Genomic DNA, 26026 nt, shown 5'->3' on the forward strand with positions numbered 1-26026 from the left:
ATTGTTCATTGCAGCACTATTTACAATAGCTAGAACATGGAAGTAACCTAGATGTCCATTGACAGATGAATGGATAAAGAAGTTGTGGTACATATACACAATGGAATATTACTCAGCCATAAAAAGGAACACATCTGAGTCAGTTCTAATGAGGTGGATGAACCTAGAGCCTATTATACAAAGTGAAGTAAGTCAGAAAGAGAAAGATAAATATCATATACTAACACATATATATGGAATCTAGAAAGGTGGTACCAATGAATTTATTTGCAAGGCAGCAGTGGAGAGAACATAGAGAACAGACTTATGGACACAGGGAGAAGGGGAGGAGAGGGTGAGATGTATGGAGAGAGTAACATGGAAACTTACATTACCATATGTAAAATAGATAGCCAATGGGAATTTGCTGTATGTCTCAGGGAACTCAAACAGGGGCTCTGTATCAACCTAGAGGGGTGGGATGGGGAGGGAGATGGGAGGGAGGTTCAAGAGGGAGGAGACATATATATATATATATATATATATATATATATATATATGGCTGATTCATGTTGAGGTTTGACAGAAAAGAACAAAATTCTGTAAAGCAATTATCCTTCAATTAAAAATAAATAAATTTAAAAAAAATAAAAAAATTTTGCCTAACCCATGGTCAAAAATATATTCTTCTATGTTTTTTCTAGAAGTTATAAAGTTTTATTTTACATTTAAGTCTATGATCCATTTTGAGTTAATTTTTAGAAGTGGTATAGGATGATTGATGTTCCTTCCTTTGCATATGGACCTCCAATTATTTGATAACCATTTACTGAAGACACTGTCATTTCTCCTTTGAATTGCTCTTGAATTTTTGTCAAAAACCAACTGAACATATACATGTGGGCCTATTTCTTGGTTTTATATTTTGCTCTATTGACCCATTTATGCATTCTTACATTAATATCACACTGTCTTTGTTACTTTATAAAATATCTTACAATTACACAGTGTTTGCCTCCAACTAGGTTATTTTTTTCCAACATTGTTTTGTTACTCTGTTAATTTCATTTGCAAATTAGCTTTAGAATTGCTCCATCTATAATAAATATTGAAAGAATTTTCTAACTATTTAAAAAATACTTCTACACTTACTAAAAGTTGCAAAAATAGCTCATAACACACCCATTTATTCTTTGCCCAGGTTCTCCTAATATCTTATATAACCATGATACAAGGGTCAAAACTAAGAAATTAACATGAGTACAATACTATTAACTATAGACTTTATTCAAATTTATCCTGTTTTCTACTAATGTCCATTTATTATTTCAGAATCCAAACCAGGATATCATTGCATTTGGTTGTCTTTCTAATCACTGGAAAAGAGACAGTCTTTCTTGTCGCATATGGCCTTCACATTTTTGAAGAGAACTTCTCAAGTATTCTGTTAAATTCCCCTCAGTTTAGTTTGTATGATATTTTCTTATTATTAGATGAAGTTAATAGATTTGGGGAAAGAATACAACAGAGGTTAAGGGTTTTTCTCATCACACAATGTCAAGGGTTGCATAATATCAAGATAACTTATCATTGGTAATGTTAACCTTGATCATTTGGGTAAAGAGGTATCTGATAGATTTCTCCATTGAAACTATATTTCTGTTTCCATACTTTTTTTCATTAAAAGAAAAATATTAAGTCTAGCCAACACTCAACAGGATAGGAATTAAGCTCCTTCCATCTCCAGGAGGGAGGAGTATCAAAAATTATGGGTATATGTTAAGACCAACAGTAATTAATTAATTTTACTTGAAAGGTCATTTAAATAACTTGTTTATCCTTAAAGTTTTACTCACTAATTTAGCATTTATGAGTGGAATTTTTGTGTGTCTGCACAGTAACCCATTACAAAATTTGCATAAGTAAAATTCACTCTTTATAATGTACAGTTCAATGAGGTTTGACAAATGCATACTTTTCCACTACCACAGTATGATACAGAACAGTCATAGCACAGTGTTGTGTCTTTGTAGTAAATTCTTTCTCCACACCTGCAATCTCATACTGGGGTTTTTGATTATGATTACATGTGTTCTATAGATCAATCTAGGGAGAGTCAACATCTAAATATTGAATCTTCTAACCCATATACAGAGCATATGTTTCTATTTATTCAGGTCTTTATTTTCTCTCAGCAATGTTTTGCAGTTTTCTGTGTACAACTCTTGCATATACATTGTCAGATTTATCCCTAAATATTTTAATATGTTTTGATACTTTTGCAAATGCTATTTCTACTTTTATTTCAATTTCTGAATGTTCATTGTTAATCTATAAAAAGATAATATCTATATTGATATTTTATTTGCAATCTTACTAAACCCACATATTGGTTCCAGTAGTTTTTTTTGCAGATTCTACATAGAATCTATCAAAATATCTACATAGATAATCCAGTCATTCAAAAATAATAGTTTTCTATCTTTCTTTCCAATCTTGACAATTATTGCATCTTTTTTCTAATTGTAGTTAATAAAACCTTCAGTGCAATGTTTAAAAGAAGCAGATTCATGTCAATATATGACAAAAACCACTACAATATTGTAAAGCAATTAGCCTCCAACTAATAAAAATAAATGGAAAAAAAAGAAAATATGAATATGCTTTGTTTATTCCTGATCTCAGGAAAAAAGCATCAGTCATTTACCATTAAGTATGATGTTAGCTGGGCTTCCCTGGTGGCTCAGATGTTAAAGAATCTGCCTGCAATGCAGGAGACCTGAATTTGATCCCTGGGTCAGGAAGATCCCCTGGAAAAGGGAATGGCAACCCACTCCAGTATTATTGCTTGGAGAATTCCATGGACAGAGAAGCCTGGCAGGCTACGGTCCATGGGGTCGCAAAAAGTGGGAAATGACTGAGCATTAGCTGTAAGTTTTACATTTATGTCCTTATCAAGTTGAGTTGGGAATTTTTTCTTTTATTCTGCACTTGTCGAGACTTTTCCTCAGTGTAGATGTTAAAATTTTATAATTTTTTTGCATTGATTAAGATGATCTATATAGTTTTGTTTTTTTTGCTTTGTCTGATTTAGCCACTCAGACTTTGATTATTGTTAACAAGGTGGATCTTTTCCCATCATTGTACTTTTATTTGTAGGGTTTCTATTTGAAGAATGTCTCTTGAAGACAGCATACAGTTGGATCTTGTTACTTTAGCCAATATAATAATCTTTGCTTGTTAATCAGACTGCTTAGACAGTGTACATTTAATGTGATTATTGATATGGCTAAGTTTAAATCTCTCCTGTTATGTTTTTCATTTGTCCCATGTATTCTTTTTTTTTCCCAATTATTTTTATTAGTTGGAGGCTAATTACTTTACAATATTGTAGTGGTTTTTGCCATACATTGACATGAATCAGCCATGGATTTACATGTGTTTCCCATCCTGAACCCCCCTCCCACCTCCCTCCCCATCCCATCCCTCTGGGTCATCCCAGTGCACCATGTATTCTTTTTTCTCTTTCCTGTCTATTTTTTTTGTTTGTTTTCTTTCGAATTACTTGAAATTTTAAAATTCAATTTAACCTTCTTTATTGGCTCATTTTAACTCTTTGTTTTGTAATTTTATTTGTTGCTTTGGTGTTTATAGTATACATCTTTAACTAATCACAGTCTGTTTTCAAGTAATATTATACTACTTCCTGTGTAGTGTAGGAGTCTTACCCCAGTTTACTTCCATTTCTCTCCTCCAAGCCTTTCTGCTGTTACTTTGTAAATCTGTGTGTGTATTCAGCACTCAAGAGGCTGTCAGCCTCAGAATTATCTGAAAATCTAACTAAAGATGTAAATTTATAGGCCTCACTCTATACCTACTGAATCAAAATCTCTGGGTGTGGGACTCAGGAATCTACACTTTTAAAAAGCTGCCCAGAGGTTTCTGTGGCACACTAATAATTTTTTTAAAGAACTTCTACAAAATTAGTATTCTTTAAAAGAGAGACTCCCCTAAGTACACATCATCCCCTTTATTGTTAATCCTTAAATGTTTCCGGATATAGAATCTTCTAACCTTGAATTTAATCTTATATTTGCATTTTATTTTTGCATTTTGCTTCAGTGCTTGTGTTTAAGTCACTAACATCTCTCGGGGGTGGGAGTCCTACAAAAACAGTTCCAGCTTTAGTTTTTTGGATTCAAAGTATATCTAGTTTGCTTTGGATTGGATTCAAAGTATATCTAGTTTGCTTCCTGCATCTCCAGCTGTTTAACTGTCATAGTCAGAGGGATATATTTACTTTTCTCAATATGTCACTTGGAGGGCTTGTTAAACCACACATCACTGAGTCCCACTCCCAGAGCTTCTGATTTATTAGGTCTGAGGTTGGGCTCTATGATTTGCATTTCTAACAGGTTCCTAGCTGATACTGTTGCCACAGGTCTAGTGACCACACTTTGAGAACAGCTGAATTAAGAGAAACAGGCTTAGGATTTGGATCAGCTAAAAATGGTTCTCAAACCTCACTGCACATTGGAATCACCTGGGAAGCTTAAATAACATACTAGTGCCTGAAGCATACTCCAGATTAATTAAATAAGAATTCTGGAGTGATGCCTAGGTGTGTCTTAATATTCACAGTTGATTCTAAATGTGAATTCAGTGTCGCAGCGCACAGTGCTACAAGTGTGTGTGAGAGTGCTCACTCACTCAGTTGTGTCCGACTCTTTGAAACCCCGTGGACTGGGGCCTGCCAGGCTCCTCTGTCCGTGGAATTTTCCAGGCAAGAATACTGGAGTGGGTAGCCATTCCCTTCTCCAGGGGATCTTCCTGACCCAGGGATCGAACCCGCGTCTCCTGTGTCTCCTGCTTTGGCAGGCAGATTCTTTACCACTGCGCCACCTGGGAAGTTCAAAATACAGACCAAATTCCCTTCTTTCCTTCACTTCTCTCCTTCTATGTAGTTGAATAATGAACGGAGATAGTGAAAATCCCCCTTACTCTTATTACTACCTTCATTGGACAACTTCTCTCATTGTACAATGTTGAGCAGGGCCATTGGTTTTTAATCTCACCTTTGACCTGTTTTCAGGGCTCCCGATGCTGGCTTGGAGTGACTTTGCACATCAGCATGCTCTTCCCCTCCTCCTCTGTGTCTGTGGTTCTACACATTAGTATCTTTCTGTAGCAGCAAGTCATTCATCATCAGAACTATCATCCTGAAGGGTTCTGTGCAGAATCTCTTCTCCCATACAGTGTTTGCAACAGGTGATGTTTTAACCTTTTTATTTATAGCATCCTTCTTAATTGGAATGTGCCAGGCAAGTGGCACTAGTTGGGATATCTTAATTATTGTACATCCATCACAATCATAGTTAGGAATAGTACTTTTGATCATGATGGATCTTTTCTCATTAAAATATTGTAGACTGGAGAAATCATAGTTTTGTCATGAAAATAAGACTTTCAGAGAGCTATAAGGATGCTTAATTCACCTGTCAGGGTCGAGTTGGAGTGAAAAGCAGTTTCTTCCCAGACTCGTTATGGTCTTATCTAGCATGTGGACTTCATTTTGGAAGGAGACTTCACAGAGACAGGCAGTGCGGGTTGAGACTCAGTCAAGTTGAGCCTCTAGTTAAATTTCTATTATTCATGTACTATAAAAATATTTTGGGTTTCCCTAGTGACTCAGATGGTAAAGAATCCACCTGCAATGTGGGAGACCTGGGTTCGATCCCTGGGTTGGGAAGATCCCCTGGAGGAGGGCATGGCAACCCACTCCAGTATTCTTGCCTGGAGAATCCCCATGGACAGAGGAGCCTGGCAGGTTACAGTCCATGGGGTCACAAAGAGTCGGACACGACTGAATGACTAAGCACAGCACAGCACAGCACAAATATTTGCTGAGGGCCTACTGTGACAGGCACTCTTAAGTGCTGAGGAGAGAGCAGTGGGCAAGGTAAAGTTCCTGCCTCGTAGAAATGACACTCTGTGTGTGTGTAAGATATTTCAAATGCTAAACAAGTAAAAATATATATACATACATATAGTTTCAAATAGTGAAAATTGTTGTGAAGGAAAGAAGTGGGAGAGCAGGATAGAAAGTGCCCTGGGCAATGAGGGCAGAGTTATATATAAGATATCCCTGCTTATCCAGGGATATCCAATAAGAAGTCACTGCAAGAAGTTTTAAGCAGAGGAATTGCATTATCTGAATAATGATTTTCAAATGCTCACTCTGGCTGCTACATAGAGAATGGTCTATAAGGAAGCAAGAGTGAATGCAGGGAAATCAGATTGGAGGGTTTTGCAGTAATTTAGGACAAAGATAATGGTAGCTTAGCCTAGGATTTTAGTAACACAGGGTTGAAAAGTAAGTGAATTTGTGAATATCATGAATCTCATGAATTTCAGAGGCATAGCCAACAGTACTTGTCATTGGCTGAGATACGTAAAGGGAGGCAAAGAGAGGAGGTGTCTGGGTTTTTGATTGAAAGTACTGGGAGGGTATTGGGGGCATTCACTGAAATGGGGAACTATGGAAATAGGAGCAAACCTGGGAGGAAAATAAGAATTCTATATTGGGCATATTTGAACTGTCTATATTGAAATGGAGACACTAGATTGGTATCTTGACTCTGGACCCCAGGGGAGAGAGATCTGAGCTGGAGATATGAATCTGAAAGCCATCAACATACAGAGGGCATTTAAAGCCCTGGGCCTTAATGAGACGTGGTGTACAGATGTATGAGTGTAGAAGACAGAAAAGATATTTGAAGGCTAAGTGTCAAGGCAGTCTAAAGGTTAATGGTGAGAAAAATTAGGCAGCAGCAGAGGAGGCTAAGAAGGATCAGCTAGTGAGATAGGACGGTAAACCTGGTGAGTGAGTGCCTTTCCCAGAAATCCAGATGAAAAAAATGAATCCAGGAGGGAAGAGTGGTCAGTGACGTCAAGCCACACTGGCCAATGCCTGTCCTGAGGTAGTGTGATGTAGAGAATGGAATGCCAGTTTGTAAAGCAGAGAACTTGATATTTAAAAAATTAACTGAAACTGATTGCATTATCATCACATTATTAGTAGTAATAATCAATATTTTAGCCTATATCTAGTATGTTTGAGGTACTGGCGTAAGTATTTGAATGCATTAGCTCAATGAAGCTTTCAAGCAAACATATGTTATTGTTGTTCAGTCACTAAGGCATGTCGGACTCTTTGCAACCCCACGCCAGACTTCTCTGTCCTTCACCATCTCCCAGAGTTTGCTCAAATTCATGTCCATTGAGTCGGTGATGCTATCTAACCATGTATAACCATATATTATCATGTGTGTGTGTGTGTATACACGTGTATATATTTGTGTGTGTGTGTATATGTATAACTATGTGTAATCATATGTATCTGTCTTTCAGTCGTTCAGTTATGTGTGACTCTTTGTGACCCCATGGACTCTAGCCCACCAGGCTCCTCTGTCCATGGGATTCTCCAGCAAGAATACTGGAGTGGGTTGCCAGTTCCTTCTCCAGGGGATTTCCCAACCCAGGGATCAAACCCAGGTCTCCCACATTGCAGGCAGATTATTTACCATCTGAGCCACCAGGGAAGTGTATAACCATGTATAACCAGGTATATGTTATAATCATTCCCATTTCACAGGTGGAGGAACTGAGTCTTGTAGAAGTAAAATCACTTGATCAATGTCATACAAAGTCATTGGGGTGAATTATTTTCCTTCTTTGAGCCTCAGTTTCCCTCTTCTGTGGAGTGAGTGCATCAGTTTAAATTATTTTCAGCAACAGGACTCTCATCTCAAAAGCAGACACAGAAACTCAATATATAAAACAGCATAGTTGCATTGTTTCAAGCTTGCATGTAGTCTGTTGCCCCATACCCTGGGTTTCTGCCCTATTTTCTGCCCTGTGGTTACAAACCACTCAAGAGGATGGATTTTAAAACTCTAGAACTCATATGCTCACCTGTCCCCCTTGTGACCAAGAGCTGGCCTTACAGGTCTATTGGTCACTGTTAGGGAATTCTGTGGCTCTGGACTACATACCACAGAGACGTCAGTACACGTGAGATGAAGTCATGACCTCTTGCACTTCAGTGAACTGACCATGATGAAAGTTCCTCACTTACCTTACAGATGTAAACATCTGGATGGTTAAGTCTTAACACCATATCTTGAAAAAGTTTGTTGTTCAATGAGTGGCTGATTTAAAAAAGAATTAACTGAGTGATACTTTGTTATCTTGTTAGGAAAACCTTTCTCTACATTCTCTAGTAAAAGTCAGATTTACTGCCTCTTTATGTGCTTCCCGTAACCTCTTCCTACCCCTCATTATAGTCTTTGTTACATTGGGTGGTCATCTATCATCTGATTACATCTCTCTCTCCCCTGCTAGATGGAATCACAGTCACCTTTCTGTCCTTTGCACCTCACATAGGGTCTGGCCTGTGCTCATCTAATATACATTGAGTGAAAAACAGACTCTCCTTTTGGGGAAAGGGTGGCTGTAAGAAATGGAAGAAAATCGTTTGGCAGGGGAGTCTGCTGCCTTCTGCTCATCTGGTGTTCAGTTGAATGTTTTGTCTCTGGGAGCTTGCTCTATACATGATATAGGCTTGAAATTCCTTAAAGCCTATTAACATTCCATAAACAAGGACAACTACATGTGATCAGTGATCACATATGATCAGACTGCCATGTGACAATTACCAAGCAAAATTCTGGTTTTGGTCTTCCAGCTCCAGGTCTGCTAATGGAAATGAAATATAGTCAGGGAAATACAGGCAAATACAGTCAACAGACTGCAAGGGAGAAGATTGATATTTGTTGTGATGTGCTCCAGGGAGTAGGACAGGACAGCAATCTCATTCCTGTCAGTGCAGAGGCCTTTTGTAGCTGGGAATGGAAAATATTGCAAGTGCCAAGTCATTTCAAGTCTGAGGGTTTTGACTTGTTTGACAGAATGAAAACTTGGGGGAGGGTGTATTCCCTCTCCTCAACTACTGTAGTACATAGTGCAGAAAGAACAGAGTCTCTGCATGCTATTGACCTGGCTTGGAAAACCAGTTCTGTATATTTCTAGTCATTTGACATTGACAAGTTACTCAATTTCTTGTAGTCTTAGCTTCCTCTTCTGTAAAAGAGGGATAATGGTATATACTTGAATACATTTGTGTTAAGGATTTTAGGTGGTTATATAAAGGTCCTGACACAGAGCAAATTCTCAATATCTAGTAGCTTAAAAATTAGCCAAGTTTTATTTATACCAGAAATTATTATTACATCTCATCCTACTGATGTGTCTTGTCCTTTAAGGACCTCATGTAGGGAGGGGAGTGATAAGGCACCTCTGAGGGCAGGTAGGGTAGTCAGTCTCCCTGCCTTTAAGTATCTCAGTATTTCTGTCATCTGTCTGCAAGTGGAAGCGTGTGTATTTTCATATTTAAGCCAGTTATTCTTTACTCCTGGAAAGAAAAAAAAATCCTCAGCTGATGATTGCACAGTTTACCTTAGAAGATCAATCTTTTTCTTTCATTCATTCACTAATTCTTTTTTGTGTGATTTTAAAAAAATATTTCTTTGTTTGCTTTGGGTCTCAGCTGCGACATGTGGGAACCTCGTTGTGGGGCATGGATTTTCCAGAGTGAGCGGGCTCAGTTGTTACCACATGATGGCTTAGTTGCTCCATGACATGTGGGGTCTTAGTTCCCTGACCAGGGATTGAACCCTCATCCCCTGCCTTGGAGGTGAATTCTTAACCACTGGACCACCAGAGAAGTCCCTCATTTACAATTCTTTAACAGATATTTAACAAGTGCCTGCTAGGAGTGAGGTGCTTTCATAGGTGCTAGTGATACAAAACAGACAGAAATCCTCCTTTTCAGAAAGTTTAAAATCTTTCTGAGGGAGACAGACAATAAAAGAGTGAAGTAAACTATGTCATTGTATGTTAGATAATGCTAAGTACCAGGAAGATAAATACAGCAGGAGAAGGTGATAAGAAGTATTAAAAGGATCCTAAGTGACAGAGTTTTAGTTTGAGAGAGAAACCAGGGAAAGATCACTGAGAAGGTGACCTTGTGTAAAGAACTGAAGAAACAAAAAATCTGGGAAGAGCACTCTAGGCAGAGGGTACAGGACAAGTGCCCAGGCTCTTGAGCATGGGAATGGCTGATGTGGACACAAGGTGGCAAAGGGGCCAGAGTGGCAGGAGTTGAGTGACCCAGAAGAACAGTCATAGGAAATGAGGCCAGAAAGGTAAATAGGTAATGGAGGGCAGATGGCAAGGGTCTTGTATTTTGCCTTTTATTCAATATGAGTTGGAGACTGATGGAGAATTTAGAAGGATCTCTCTGGTTACTCTGCTTGGATTAGACTTCTGTGAGGGGGCAGAAATCAGGGCAGGATATCAACTTGGGAAGTTATTGCCCATTTTACCCACTATGGGCTTCCCTTGTAGCTCAGTCGGTAAAGAATCTGCCTGCAGTGCAGAGACCTGGGTTCGATCCCTGGGTTGGGAAAATCCCCTGGAGAAGGAAATGGCAACCCACTCCAGTATCCTTGCCTGGAAAATCTCATGGACAGAGGAGCCTGGTGGGCTGCAGTCCATGGGGTCGCAAAGAGTCGGGCACGACTGAGCAACTAACACTTACTTATTTACTTATAAAGAAAAGAAAGTGGTATAAAGAGAAAGCTTTTCTTGGAGCAGGCCACTGGCTTGTCAGTCAATCTGAAACAACCACTGATGTAGCTGGGGAGCATGAAAAAGGAGTGTAGAAACATATCCAACTCCCAGTTTTTCTATTATCTGGTTTTTCCTGGCCATGGTGTGTGGAGAGGTCTCCTTGACCTCTCTCAGGTTCACTCTTTGCCTCTGCTCAGCTGTCACGGTCACTGTGACAACAGCCTCATCTTGGGTCTGATTCTGGCTGTGGATAAAGGCCCAAACTCCTGGTACAATGCCAAGCTGCAAACGCCTCTTCCTTGATATGTTTCTTTTTCATCATGTTTTCCCCCCTCAGGTTTAATCTTGGATCTTTGCCAGGCACTCATCACCAGTTTCCTTAGTATAAGCTACTGGGTATCTGAGAGAACAGAGAAGGTAGTTACATATGTCATTTCCTTTGGATGAGGAAATCATGGGTGACATGCTCTCCAAGGTTCAAGGCTTTAGTAGTGTCACTTGTCTTAAATTACATTTACTTTGAATGTGAGCATGGGGCTATTTCTAACTTTCCTGTCATCCGAGAAGTGGTCCAGGTTCTGATGGCAGATTGTCACATCCTGCCTGTTGCTAATTGAACCCAGAGGCAGAGAACGCATTTGGCAAATTTAGCAAATAAGTAAATAGGCTCCAAGAAGGATGAAAGAGGGCTATGTTTTTAGCCATCAGGTGGCCATAATGAGGGAAATGCTAAGGCTGAATGATGTGATTGTGGCAGAGCTAATCTGTTGATTTCCACCACTTTAATGTTGCCCTGCTTGCCTCCTGGCACAGCACTGAGTACAAAGACGACTGACAAGAATCAGGCTGTTTCACCGCACGATACCATGATGCTAGACTCATCATCTGCCTCCAGCTTTTCTGACACAACATCACTAATATGCCTAGCTCTTTTCAGGTTATTTTCACATGTATCTTATTTCATTATTATAGGATGGGCAAGGCAGGGATTATTAGACCCATTTTCAGATGAGGAAATTGAGATCCAGAAGAGGGAAAGGCTTTTGTCTATAGCCAAAGCACAGACCCATATCTTGTATCTGTCTTTATTGCTCCTACCTGAATGTGAATCACAGTGCCTGCCACAGAATTATTAATCAGACTTCATTAAGTGCTTATTTACACTGGATGCTATGTTAGGCATGAAACCAAAAAAGTACATAGGTTTGTTTTCTCTATATCTTTGTTCTCATGTGACAAATAAGAGCTCAGAGATAAAATAAATAACAGCCTTGGTGTTGTTGTTGTTTAGTTGTTAAATCATGTCTGACTCTTTGCGACCCTATGGACTGTAGACTGCTAGGCTCCTATGTTCATGGGATTTCCCAGGAAATGATACTGGAATGGGTTGCCATTTCCTTCTCCAAATATCAAATTTGGTGACATAAAATTTGGGTTGAAGTATGGACTTCCCAGGTTGCTCAGTGGTAAAGAATCTGCCTGCCAATGCAGAAGATGTGGATTTGATCCCTGGGTTGGGAAGATCTGCTGAAAGAGGGCATGGCAACCCACTCCAGTGTTTTTGCCTGGAGAATTCCATGGACAGAGGAGCCTGGTGGGCTACAGTCCATAGGGTTGCGAAGAGTTGGGCATGACTAAAGTGACTTAGCATGCATGCATGAGAGGGTTTCTGGGACACAGAGCTTTCAGTGCTAAAAGAAAAAGACCTTGGCAAACCAGGACAGGTTTGTCACCCTGGACAGCCAAGCTTTCCTGGGGGCAGAATGCAGAAACATAAGGATGTCATGGAAGGAAGACTGGACTTGAAGTTAAAATCTAGGTTAAAATCCTGACTCTGTCATGTACCAGCTGTGTAATCTGGGAAATGTCATTGCTTCTGCCAAGGTCATAGCTTACTTGTGTGGAAAATGGTGCTATTAATAGTACCCATCTCCCAGAGTAGTTGAGCATTAAATGAAATAATCCACATAAATAAAAATGCTAAGCTGTGACTAGCTCTGCAAATGTGAGGTTTTGTTTGATGGTAGCTCCAAAGAAAACTCAGGAAAACAATGAGAGCAAGTTTTATCCTTGTTCTCATACATCAGGTCTGTATGTGAAAATGGAGTTTCAATGAACCTTGAGTGATTTGAAGAGCCAAATCATTCAGCCAAATTGTCAAATCAAAACAAATTAGAGACTGTACTACATGTCTGCTTCTCTCATGGATCTGGAGAGTAGAATACTAGCAATTATAGGTGATACTTATCTTCTGTGCTAAACCAAGTATGAGAAAGCATCCTTTTCCCACTTCTTCCTGTTCACCAATTTTCTCAGAATCTGTGGTCAGACACCATATGAATATTGACCACACAATGTCAAAAATGGAAAGTAAAATATTCATGTTAATTGGAGGTTTACTTTCCTAAATGTCCCTACTTCTTCAAATCCTCAAACAATGGTTTTGGGGGAGTTACCCATTTATTTTTAAAGTGCATCCCCATCATTGGAATTGGAATTGGGATAGCTAAAAAAAGAGAAGGGATAGCTAAAAAAAGAGAATTTAACTTCTATAAAGATCTTCTCATTTGTTCGTTTACTTGTTCAACTAATTTATTGAGAGTCTGCCAGGTCCCCATCAATGCTAACAATACAAGTAGCCAGCAAGGCTGAGCAGTTCTAGGACCCCTCACCAGCTTTCCTTCTAGTGAAAGGAAGCATATGTTAAACATCTTTGAAAAATAAATACATGATCATTATACATGTTGAATAATGCTATGAAAGAAAAGGACAGGGAGCTTTGACAAAGAATAATGAGCATTGTAATTTAGATTGAAGTTCTTGGCAGTGAAACTTATACTTCAAGGTCTCATCTGACTTTCAGATAGAAATGAAGTGCATGGTTAATATAGATTTTTTTTTTTTACCTAAATTCCCAATCAGAAACTCAGCATGGGAACTTTGATATTGAGCTTTCGGCTTATCCTTCACTGCTCATTGTTCACTCAGTAGATACTGTGCATTAGACATTGTCTAGGTTCCTGGATAAGGTGTAGGCAGCAAGATAGAGTTTTTGCCTTTGTGGAGCTTACAGTCAAACGGTGGGGGGAGAAAATAAATATATGTCAGATAGTGAGATATACTAACAAAAATAAAACAGAGTAAAGGGAAATGAGAAAGATGAAGGGGAGTGAGTCACTCTTTCAAATTAGGTGGTCAGGAAAGACCTTTCTGATTAGGTGATATCTGAGTACAGACCTGAGTAAAGCAATGGAGTTGGATTTGGTGGTTTCTAGTGGAAGATCATTTCTAGATTCAGTGAACAACCAGTGCACAGGATTTGAGGCTAGAGTGTGCTTGTGTGTTTGAGGAATGTGAGGAGGCCAGTATGGCTGGAGCAGCATGAGAGAGGAGGAGAATGGCAGATGATGTCAGAAAAAATAGTGAGATTGATGGCAGGGTGGATGGATTGGGTCGATGCAATCATGGAAACTTTGTAGTCTGTTGTTAGACTTTCGGTTTTTATTTATCTGCTTGAAAGAAATGATGGTGATCCTTTAAGAAAATACTATCTCTCAAACTTGGCAGGACCATTCTTCTGTCCGTATGAAAGGGTATGTGCACTGCCTAGGAAGCTAGAATGATGCTCGGCAGCACTAAGTTAGTCATCCATGTTTTAGAAGTTGTCAGAAGATAGGCTGCTAGCTTTTCTTAGAAATGGAAATTTCAATTTGGTACATGAAAAAGAATACAAAGACCATATGATGGGAAGAATTCCAAGTGTGAACAGTGTCATTGTATATGAGTAAAACAAACTTTGGGCCCAGGATGACATTCTTAGAAGAGATTTTTTTTAATCAGGTAGCATTTTTCAGATAGGAGTTTGAAGTTTCTTCACTTCTGGAAGGAGCAGATGGCATGGAGAAGGCAGGTATAATCTTAAAGAGATTATAGGACGTGGGCAGAGCAGTGGAGCTCCTTTTAGCTCTTCCAACCAGTGGCTCCTGACTGAGATGTTCTGCCCCTTCCCTCCTGTCCAGACTTGGCCACTTTGCGTTTACCTCTCTCTTCCCTTTGAATCTGCTGAATTCGAGAGGGAAGACATATAGATGTTCAGAAGTGGCAGCATACAAAACAGTGGTGTTTAACTTTTTTGAGTAAAAGATCCCATGGGACTTCCCTGGTGGCCCAGTGGTTAAGAATCCATCTTACAATGCAGAGGACATGAGTTTGACCCCTGGTGGGGGAACTAAGATCCCACATGCCTCGGAACAAGTAAGCCTTGCGTGCGGCAACTACTGAGCCTGCATGCTCCAGGTTCTGAGTACCACAGCTAGAGAGTATGTGCACTGCAATGAAAGATGCCATATGATGCCAGGAAGATCTAAGATCTTCTAAGATCTAAGAATCAAGCATGTGTGCCACACAACTAAGGCCCAAGGCAGTCAAGGAAAGAAAAGAGCAAAAGATCCCATGATAATATGATAAAAGCTATGAAATACCTTTTCAGAAAGCTGTATGGACACATGAATGTGAATTTTTGTCTATTTCCATAGGCTCCTGGGCTCCCTGATGACCATCTGTGGATGCTCTTGGGAAACATGGAGTTCAAGTTAAATAACTGTGCTAAGAGGTCAACCAGGGCTTTTTCTTTAAGAAAGGCAAATGTGGGATGGGATGTGGAGGATTATGAGAGGGAATGCTGGAGAATCATTACTCTGATAGCATTAATTGAGATTATTTTCCCACCTACCCATATTCTCTGCTTCTGTAAAACACTCTGTTTCTGCCCTTCTTGGTACTGACCATCTGGTTGACACCGGGGTTTCAGAGGGACATCAGGCAGGGACTTCTGAGTATCCTTTGCTTTTTCACTCTTTCATGGGAGAGGGTTCTGATCACATTGTCTAAAATAGGAGATAGAGGAGTACAGTCAGGGTACATTAAGGAGTCCAAATCTCCTTTCATTTTCTCCTTCCAAAAGAAAGCATGTCCTTTTCAACCAGGTTTAGGCTGGCTGTGAATGCTGATGTCAGTGCGTGGTCTCACAGAGATTTGTCCCATTGGGGATATTTTTCTCTTTTTCTGGAAGCTTCCTTTTTTGTGCCTGATGTTTAAAGCCTCTCAGCAAATATTCAATGGAAAAAAGCTCAGGGCTGAGCCAAAGGCAATTATGAAGTGCTTATAGAGTTGGAGACTGACAAGTGGTAATTATTTGGAGATGCTTGTTTTCCTTTCTTCTTCACCACTCTCTCCGACCCCACCCCACAACCTGGTGTGGACTGTCTGTTCAGTTTATTTTGACTCATTACCAAAGTTTCCCTTTATCAGTTCTACATTATGTAGAGAAATATCAGTAATGAAGCCATTTATGCTACTTTACCACCACCGAAGTTAGTTAGAAGTCCGATGATTTCATGCCAATGCTGAATGTATTTTCACTATTTCCTTTCTTTCATTAGCTGCTGGGGAAAGGAAGAAACAGATTTGATGGTATTCAGTATGCCCTATACGGTTCCCTGGAAGCAAAATGAGTTTAATTCATTTCTACAATCTCACCTTTTGTCCTCCTCAGCAAGGCAGGTGTTCATGCTGCTTTAATCCATTCAGAGCAATGACTAATCAAACTATTTTGCAGCAATTCTGTTCTAAGCCCTGACCCCATCACGTCTCTGATCACAAAATCACCATGTGAACATCCATGCAGGTTTCCAAATGGGATGTTGGAAGGAAACAAAGAAGAAGGAAGTAGATCCTGTGGGTCAACACGATTTCTAATGTGCTTATTGAGCATTTGATTAAATCCATAAAATGAAACACCATTTGGGAGAGAGTTGTTCTTCCTGTCAGACCTCTAGCCTTCCAAGGATCAGTTAGAGACAAGGGGATAAGGTTATAGTATCTTGCTCAGGGCACTTTCTATTTTATTTGGAATGAGAATGCTATCTTCAGACTGGGCCTCAGAAGAACAAACATGACAGAAAAGGCTATAGTTTCCCCTAACAGCTTTGCAGGAGATAGTACCATGGTCTTTAGGGTTGTAAATGGGGCATGGGTAGGGATTTGTTGTCTAGTTGCTAAGTCATGCCTGACTCTTTGTGACCTCATAGGCTGTAGCCTGCCAGGCTCCTCTGTCCATGAGATTTCCCAGGCAAGAATACTGGAGTGGGTTGCCATTTCCTTCTCTAGGGCATCTTCCCAACCCAGGGATTGAACTCGCGTTGCCTCAACTGGCAGGTGGATCCACCACTGAGCCACCAGGGAAGCCCCTGGGTAGGGGTAGAGGTTTCTAATTTATGCCCTATGTTCTGACATTTGGGACATGCTAAAAAATGCTTCACTTCATTCTTGGTCTCAGAGTTTACTAATTGATGGCTAACATAGATTTGGAGTGGACTTTAAAGGCATTGAGGGATTCTTGATGGAAGTTTATATAGTTGGGGACTTGGAGAAGAAAAATTATTCCTCGCCTGACTGTAACTTCTGTAAGAGTGAGAACTGTGCCCGTTTATTTCACTATTGTATCTCCAGGGCCTAGTACAGTGCTTGGCCCATGATACCTTTCTGTTATATATTCGTTGAATGGATGAATGAATGACTTATTGCCCTAGTAGCAACTTGACTTTATCTCCTTTAGGGAAGAAAGGTACTGTAGATTAACCCAGCTAGGTAGCAGGCTTGTGAAAGAAGGCCAGAAGAAGTAGCCTCTACCACCTTTCATGTCCTGTAAACTTTCTGAAGTCTTTTCCCAACAGGTTTATACTGATCTTATCTCCACTAGAGAGTTAGAATCAATGAAAACAAGACTTCAGTTGTTTTTTTTCCCTTCAATAAAGTTCATAGTCCTTTCAAACTGTTTGAGACATATTATTTTGTTACATCAAAGTCTTACTGGCTTTAAGAAAGATACTTTAGGAAGTTGGATTCTTATTCCTGGACTTAGAAATCCTTAAAGATCCTATGAAAAAGCTTACTATACATTGTCCCAGTCTTCCAAAAGCATTCAATAGCTTCCAGGGTACTTAATTTATAGTCAGATACAAAAATTATTTATATATCTGAAGTCCAGACTATGGAGAAGATCAAATAAACAGATTTCTTTGCCATTTTCTGCCCACTACTTTGATGAGAAAGAGTAAACAAACCAACATAAAAAATAAATATGTTTTTAAAGCAGTGTACAAGAACTGGTTAGGACATGGTCCATAATCAACCCAAGTTTCTAAAACCAGTTATATCTCTAGTACTGGATGATGAGAAATCATATTTTCCATGGGGACATTAGAGCTATAAACAAGGTTCAATCACTAAAGAAAAAATGGTAATTCTCACTAGAGTATATTTTCTGTTTTTCATATTTTTATGTCCTGATTATTTGAAAGATAGCAATTTATGTAAAGTAGAGAGGGCTGACAACTTTTAGTTGCTCAGAGTGATGAATTAAGAAATATGCCATTTCTCTAATCAAACTGAATAAATGAAAGTTGATTGTTGAGATATTTCTGTAATGGTTTTATATTTTGATTTATTTAATAATCAAGGTTTTTTCTCCCCTCAGAGATAATTTCCCTGTAAGAATTTTGATTATGGATCCTAGATCCAAGCAATCAGACATTCTGTAAGCTAATGTAACAACAGAAAATAGTATAATTTCCCATACAAGTATTCATTTTCATAAAAATAAATATCTAATGCATGTGTTTGGCTATTTGAATATAGGGTGACATAGATAGTCCTAAACCATACATTTTAAAATAAAAAATAGAGACAACTAAGTACCATACTTTCAAGATTCTCTTTTTTCTTTCAAAAATTAAATGCTGAGATATATCCATCGTCTATTTTGTGGAAGAGAAATCATATTTAAGATTTCAGCATTTGGTTTCATTGGTAGAACACTCCTGTTCTTGGACCAGAATCAGAATAATAAACATTCTGGCATATTTGCTTCTCAGAAAAAGGGGAAAATCTCACTTTTTATCCTCTAGCAAAATCTATTCTTAAGAAAGATCCAAGTACCTGTTTACACTAAAGTGAAAATCACTGAACACCACTTAAAATATCATCTTTCTCTCCCAAAGGAAGTTTTAGTTTCACAAGGATTAAATCTTTAGGTGAAAGAGTAGAATCCTCCAGATTATTGATTTATGTACTTGTCTGTTTTTTTTCTTTCTTAAAATTAATATTGTAACTTTGTTCCAAAAGGGAGATTTTAAGGCCATGCCTCAGATGATAAAAAAAAAAAAGTTAAAAGTAAATAATTGAGAAAACAGATTTTCTCACTTTCTTTGACTTTCAAACAATTTGATTATGATGTATTGTCACAAATCCAGCAAAATAAAAATTAAAACCACCAAATTAGTAAGTAGTATTTGTTAAATGTTTATTGTGCATGTATGAACAGTTCACAAACTGGGAGATTTTAAATTAAAAAACTGATACAAAGGTCAGGGGCATGATGTTATAGGATGGGCTTATAAAGTGTAAATGACCAAGTTGTTTAAACTTTTATGATTATCAGAGGTATTTATGAGAAGTAGCCCAAGTTAAGTTTCACCTATGTGACTTAAGTGGTTTTGTCTGTTCAGGGAATTTTCAAATTCAATCTCCATTTTCTATTTAATTTTAATAATGTCTAATTATGGATCTTTTAAAGTTTACCCTACTTAGAATTAATTGAGCTTTTAGTATGTGTAGATTAAGGCTTTTCATACAATTTTGCAAAATTTGAGCCATTACTTCTTCAAATATTTTTTCTGCCCCTGTTTCTTTCTCTTCTCCCAGAACTCTTATTAGGTATATTTTGGTATACATAATTATGTCCATAGATCTTGAGGCTCCATTCACTTTTCTTTCTTCTTTCTCTGTTCCTCAGATTGGATAATCTCAACTAACCTATTAGGTTGCTGACTCTTTCTGCCTTCTCAGAAAGTCCTTTTAGTGAATGCCTCATTTTAATTATGATACTTTTAAATTCCAGAATTTCTATTTGGTCTAACTCTTTATTGATGTTCTCTCTTTGATAAGACATCATTCTCATACTTTGCTTTAGTCTTCTAGATTTTTTAAAGTTTATTTAAACATATTTAAATTAGTGGATTTAAAGTCTTTTCTAGTAAAGCTAACACCTGAGCTTCCTCAGGAATAGTTTTTACCAACTGCTGCTTTTCCTATGAGTAAGTTATAGTTACTTGTTCGTTTGCACGTATTATAAATTTTTATTGAAAACTGTGTCACATTTGGACATCAGATTCCCACTGTCCCAGGGTTTATTGTTGCCATATGTTTTGTTGTGGCCATGTTGTTTTAGTTTGCTTATTTAATTACTCTCTTGGATTAACTCTGTAAAGTGTATTTTTTGTCATGTATGGTCACTGAAGTCTCTGCTTGGTTTTCCTAGTGGTCAGCTAATTATTGGACAAAATTTCCTTAAATGATTTGAACCACAAAGTTGTTCACCTTTTGCAGAGGGTCTCTGTGTGATTGTTGAGGCATGCCTTCAGCCCTCCAGCAGTTTAACTCTGCCTTATCTTTTACTGCCTGTTTGCAAATGTAGAACCTGAAGGTCATCTAGAGGTGAGATTTAGAACCTTCTTAAGTCTTTCCTGAGCAAGTGCACAATCCTACCCTTTTGCATGACTTTTTAGATCCCGAGAAACGTGTTTGAGCTTTGCAACCCCCTCTGTGTGCATCTCATCCCCTAGTTTTTCCTTGTAAGTTTTTAAGTTATCTTATTTGCTCCAAATTTTATTGGTTTCTTAGGCATATATGATATTAAATGACTGCCAGTGATTGATTTCAAAACTCTAGGGTAAAGGCTGTTCACACTGAGAAATGTCTGAGATCAAATCAAGACAGGCACTGTGAATTAAGGTTTTAATGGAACCACAAGACTGGTCAAATAATGACAGTGTTGCAAATAGCTTTGGAATGCTCCAAAACAATTTCTGTTGGTTTTCACCATTATTGTGAAGCTCTTGGTTTTTAAGGTTATTTGGGAAATGGAGGTTATGAAAAGGGCAAGCACAATATCACAAAGCTCAATGTTTTTTCCAAGATTCAACAGTTTTTTTTAAATAAATATTGTTCAGATTGTTGTAATTCTATAATTAATTTCCACAGCTCTGAAAAAGTTTATTTTGCCATTTTTGGCCATTGTTCTTATTGGTTTTATGGGGGACTAACTTTTTAGAGGCCCTTAGATATACAGGTGACACCATGAAATGATGGGCTGGATGAAGCACAAGCTGGAATCAAGGTTGCTGGGAGAAATATCAATAACCTCAGATATGCAGATGACACCACCCTTATGGCAGAAAGTGAAGAGGATCTAAAAAGCCTCTTGATGAAGGTGAAAGAGGAAAGTGAAAAAGCTGGCTTAAAACTCAACATTCAAAAACTAAGATCATGGCATCTGGCTCCATCACTTCATGGCAAATAGATGGGGAAAAAGTGGAAACAGTGACAGATTTTATTTTCTTGGGCTCCAAAATCACTGTGGACAGTGACTGCAGCCATGAAATTAAAAGATGCTTGCTCCTTGGAAGGAAAGCTATGACAAACCTAGACAGCATATTAAAAAGCAGAGACATTACTTTGCCAACAAAGGTCCGTCTAGTCAAGGCTATGATTTTTCCAGTAGTCATGTATGGATGTGAGAGTTGGACTATAAAGAAAGCTGAGTGCCGAAGAATTGATGCTTTTAAACTGTGGTGTTGGAGAAGACTCTTGAGAGTCCCTTGGACTGCAAGGAGATCTCTTTGGTGCTTATAGTGCTGTATTAAAACCTTTGTTCCAACCCCATCAATGTCTGTTTCATTCATCTCATTTCTTAATAATCATATAAAGATTCCCCGAAGAATTGGGCACCAAAGAATTGATGCTTTTGAACTGTGGTGTTGGAGAAGACTCTTGAGAGTCCCTTGGACTGCAAGAAGATCCAACCAGTCCATCCTAAAGAAAATCAGCCCTGAATATTCATTGGAAGGACTGATGTTGAAGCTGAAACTCCAATACTTTGGCCACCTGATGCGAAGAGCTGACTCATTTGAAAAGACCCTGATGCTGGGAAAGATTGAAGGCAGGAGGAGAAGGGGACGACAGAGGATGAGATGGTTGGATGGCATCACCAACTCAATGGACATGAGTTTGAGTAAACTCCAGGAGTTGGTGATGGACAGGGAGGCCTGGCGTGCTGCAGTCCATGGGGTTGCAAAGAGTTGGACATGACTGAGCAACTGAACTGAACTGAACAGAGCACTGAGTAGAGTTCCCTGTGCTATATAGTAGGTCCTTATTATCTATTTTAAATACAGTAATGTGTATATATCAATCACAGTCTCCCAATTTAAGTAACTGATTTTTATTGGTGAATTTGGAAGGAGGAATTGAGTCTGTGGAGCCCAGCCCTTCCATCTTTCCTTCCTCTTGGGAGGCTAGGATCATGCTGAGCACCTGTTTCTCCTATACTACTCTGTGGTTTAATGCCAAAGATGCCTGTGACTTGAGTGGAGTAAATTTGTTTTTAGAATTAGAAAGTATACCTGGCTGCAGATATAACCACATTCTCTAATGTCAGCTTTATTTGTTAAATCCATCTTCCTTATTCTTAAACCAAACTTCTCAATTGATAACCTGAGGAATAGAGATGCTGTTTATTGAAATCTCGTCAAAACCCAATAGCCATCATTCTACTTTTATATATGTGAACTAAAGAAACAATCACACGTGTATGCAAGGGGATATTAAAAAAAATATTTGTGGTAGCTTTACTTATAAGAGTGAAATGAGAAACCACCAAAATAAATACAATGAAGTAGACCTACTAATATCAAAATGTCACAAAATGTGTAGTGGAAACACTATATTCGCATAAGAATGATATGTACTGTGTGAGACCATTTATAAAAATATTTTGAACATATAAAATGATACCATATTGTGTATAAACACATAGGAAGATGAAAAGTATAAAGACATCTTTTTGAATGATCATACGAATTTAAAAGCATTGTCACCTCTTGTAGGGTCATGTAAGAATGCAGTGAAATTGGAGAAGCATAGATATGAATTTCAACTGTCTATGTAAAGCTGGGTTTCTTAAAAAGATCTAGAGCAGGATATTAGAATTTGTTAGATCTGGATGGTGGGATTATTGCTGTCTGTTATATTGTTTTACATACTTTTCTCTATGCTTTAATAATACAAAAGATATCCCAGAATATTAGCTTAATAAATTGACCTCGATTTCTCACTGAAAATATTTTTAAAATATCTTTGAACCCTGAATTCAAATCATGGGGCTATTGAATGAACTTGATTCCTTTCTCTGTTTTGTGTTTTGTTTTGTTTTTAAAGTGAAGCCTGAAGCATATCCCTTCTATTTTTCTTAGAGCTGAATTTCCTCATTTATAAATCAAAGGAGGTTGGGCTAAATGACCTCTAAGTATAGTTCTTGCTCTGATGTTCTGTGAGATTGGAATGTTTTCCACAAGGCAGATATCCAAATAAAGGGAAAAGTCATATAGCAGCAGTCTAAAGGTCTCTGAATTTAAGAAAAACCTATAATGTCCTCCCACCCCACCTTCAGCTTTTCAGTTGTTCTGCTCTCTTTTATTCTCCACCCTCCGTGTGATCAGTGCCTTAGCTGGTATAGCACAGGTGGGTAATGGTGGACAGGTGCCATGTGTTTGTCTACGCAGCTATGACCTTCCACACATACACAGTGAGTGCAGCAGTCCTCAAGAAGTGCACGGCTGGCAGTCTCTTTCTGTGTATGAAGGATAGGGGAGGGGGGCATGCTCATGTTCAACACAGAGAGCCTCAGTGCTCACAGCCTCCTGTGCTTCCTGAGTGGCTGTCTTGTTCTGACTAGTCCCTGTTCTTTAGCTATTTCATTTTGATTGATTTGAAGCTTCGGCCCTGGTCTTCCTATAAAAGGCGGATCTTGCTCCCACCCATGCACTTCAGCCCAGTTTGACGCTGTAAAAACTGACCTTTGCCAGGCCCACTGGCTGATGTCTCGCCTTTAGCCTGTTGTCTCCGGATCCGTGGGACGCTGTGGACAGTCACGGACCCTGCCCTTGCCTCCTTGGGACACCACTGTTCTTGTGACCTCTCTTGCCTTTGCTACACTGGCCTGGCCCCACCTGCCCTGATCCGTTGCTTCGTAGGTGGCTGCCTGGAAAGGCAATTTGAATGTCATTTGGTTCCAGCCTCCAAGGCTGAAAGCAAACTGCCTGCCTGCCTTTGATAAAACAAGGCATCGTAGCAATCAGCTTAGACCAGAAACTCTTCTAAACAAGTGAACATCTTTTCAATAATAAGCCATTTTTATAAACTAGTAGACAACTAAAGTGACTTTAAAATAATCTTTTAAAAATATAAAAGTAATGTTTATTATGTAAAATATAGAATACAGACAAGCAAAAAGAAGATAATAAAGTACTTGCAATTAAAACAATGTGAATACTAACATGTTGGTGCATATCCTTTTGACTGTCTCTCTTCACATATATATGAGAGCTATTATGTGTGTATATATACATATGTGTGTGTGCATGCTCAGTCACTTGTCATGTGAAGGAAAGTTACATGGCTCAAAATAGCCTGGAGTTAAAACTCCCCTCCAGGTCCTCCCCACCATTCTATGCAAAACAAAGAACTCTCTCACCCGAAGAAAAAAATGGACATTAAGGTTGATTATGCCCAGCTCCCAGCCGGTCCAGCCTCTGGCTGATCTCCAGAATTCCTTGCCCCAGCCATTTAAGAGATAACTACTCCGAACAACCTTGGAGAAGAACAGGCCCCCTTAAGACAGTAGATTTCCACATATATGCCTATATATACTTACTCTTTTCTTGGGTTAGTGCAGCAGCTCACTAATCTGACTGCTGCCCCTTCTCACCTCATTAAAGGTGATCTGTTCCTGTAAAGTGCCGGTCTCGTTCTTTTTCTGAACCTCGCCTTCTCTAACTCCCTTACCCTACATTGTGTCTGGCTCTTTGCGACCCTATGGACTGGAGCTCACCAGGCTACTCTGTCTGCGGGATTCTCCAGGCAAGGATTCTGGAGTGGGTTGCTTTGACCTCCTCCAGGGTATCTTACCAACCCAGGGATCAAACCTGTGTGTCCTATGTTTCCTGTATTGCAGGGGGATTCTTTACACACTGAGCCATCTGGGAAGCCCATATGTACATATATATGCACATATATATGTGTATATCCACACATATGTGTATACACACACAATATACACATGCATCTATAGACACAGAATTGGGACTTTTTTTTATCCAAACATGATTAGATTGTACATGATGTTTTCCCACTTAATGATATCATATCATTTTTAATGGCTGCACAGTGTCTATTGCAGAGTAGGAAATAGCAACCCCCTCCAGTATTCTATTATGGATGTACTAAGATAAAATTTAACCATTCTTTAATTGTTATACATATAAATTGTTGGAAGTTATTTTTGCTAATTAATCTCTCTGTTGCTAAATCTTTATGTCATTATTTGATCATTTTCTGAAGATCAGTCTTTAGAAACACTGGGTAAAAGAGAATGCATATTTTGAAGGCATTTGAAATATATAGGTTGGCTGGCTTTCAAAAAGTTTGCACAAAGATATACTGTAATGAGCATGTAAAAGAAAATCTCTTTCTGGAATTTCTTGTCAAACTGGATATAACCTATCTTAAATATTGGACAATTTGTTAGAAAAATATTATTTAATTCTTATTTAATTTGCATTCTTTGATTATCATCAAGATATTTATTTTGGCATATCCTTCTTGGCCATTTGTATTTCTTTTTCTATGAATTGCCTTTTTGTGTCCTCTGCCCATGTTTCTATTAATGTGTTTGTCACATCTTCTAATGACATTATTTTCAAGCAGAGATGTGAAGTGGTTTCAGTGCAGCCTTCCTAGACAATTTTAGTTATAGGTAGGAATAGAATCTTTTGCTCATTTATTATTTCAGTATCACTGTAAGTCAGGGCTGAATCCCTTAGGCGAGATAGACATGTTTGGGAACATGAAAGTAAGTCCCAGAGAGGTTCAGTGGCTTACCCAGTACCACTCTGAGGTTCAGTGGCTGATCTGAGATGCAATGCCCAACTTCCCAAGCAGTCTCGTGTTAAATGACTAATCTCATGTTACAAAGAGATCCAGAAGGGAAATAGTGAAAAAACTTCTTTTAACGCCAATGTATTCAGATTCAAATAAATCCAGAAGCTGCTTTACACAGACTATTTAATAATTGACTGGGCAAGGTAAAGCAAACATTTTATCACTGCATTGTTCTGACCACTTTATTCCTCATCACATAAACCTCTGGTGGCTCTCCATTCTCTCCAGGCACGTTCAG

The 26026-nt window shown here is 38.6% G+C and overlaps 1 long non-coding RNA gene across 3 annotated transcripts in view; it reads left to right on the plus strand.

Moving 5' to 3' along the window:
• LOC110130650 (uncharacterized) overlaps positions 1–26026 on the plus strand; it is a 453938-nt gene that overhangs the window by 42954 nt on the left and 384958 nt on the right. The gene's annotated exons all lie outside the window — the stretch shown is intronic.

Source organism: Odocoileus virginianus, unplaced genomic scaffold (genome assembly GCF_023699985.2).
Source record: "Odocoileus virginianus isolate 20LAN1187 ecotype Illinois unplaced genomic scaffold, Ovbor_1.2 Unplaced_Scaffold_1, whole genome shotgun sequence".
Lineage (NCBI taxonomy): Eukaryota > Metazoa > Chordata > Mammalia > Artiodactyla > Cervidae > Odocoileus > Odocoileus virginianus.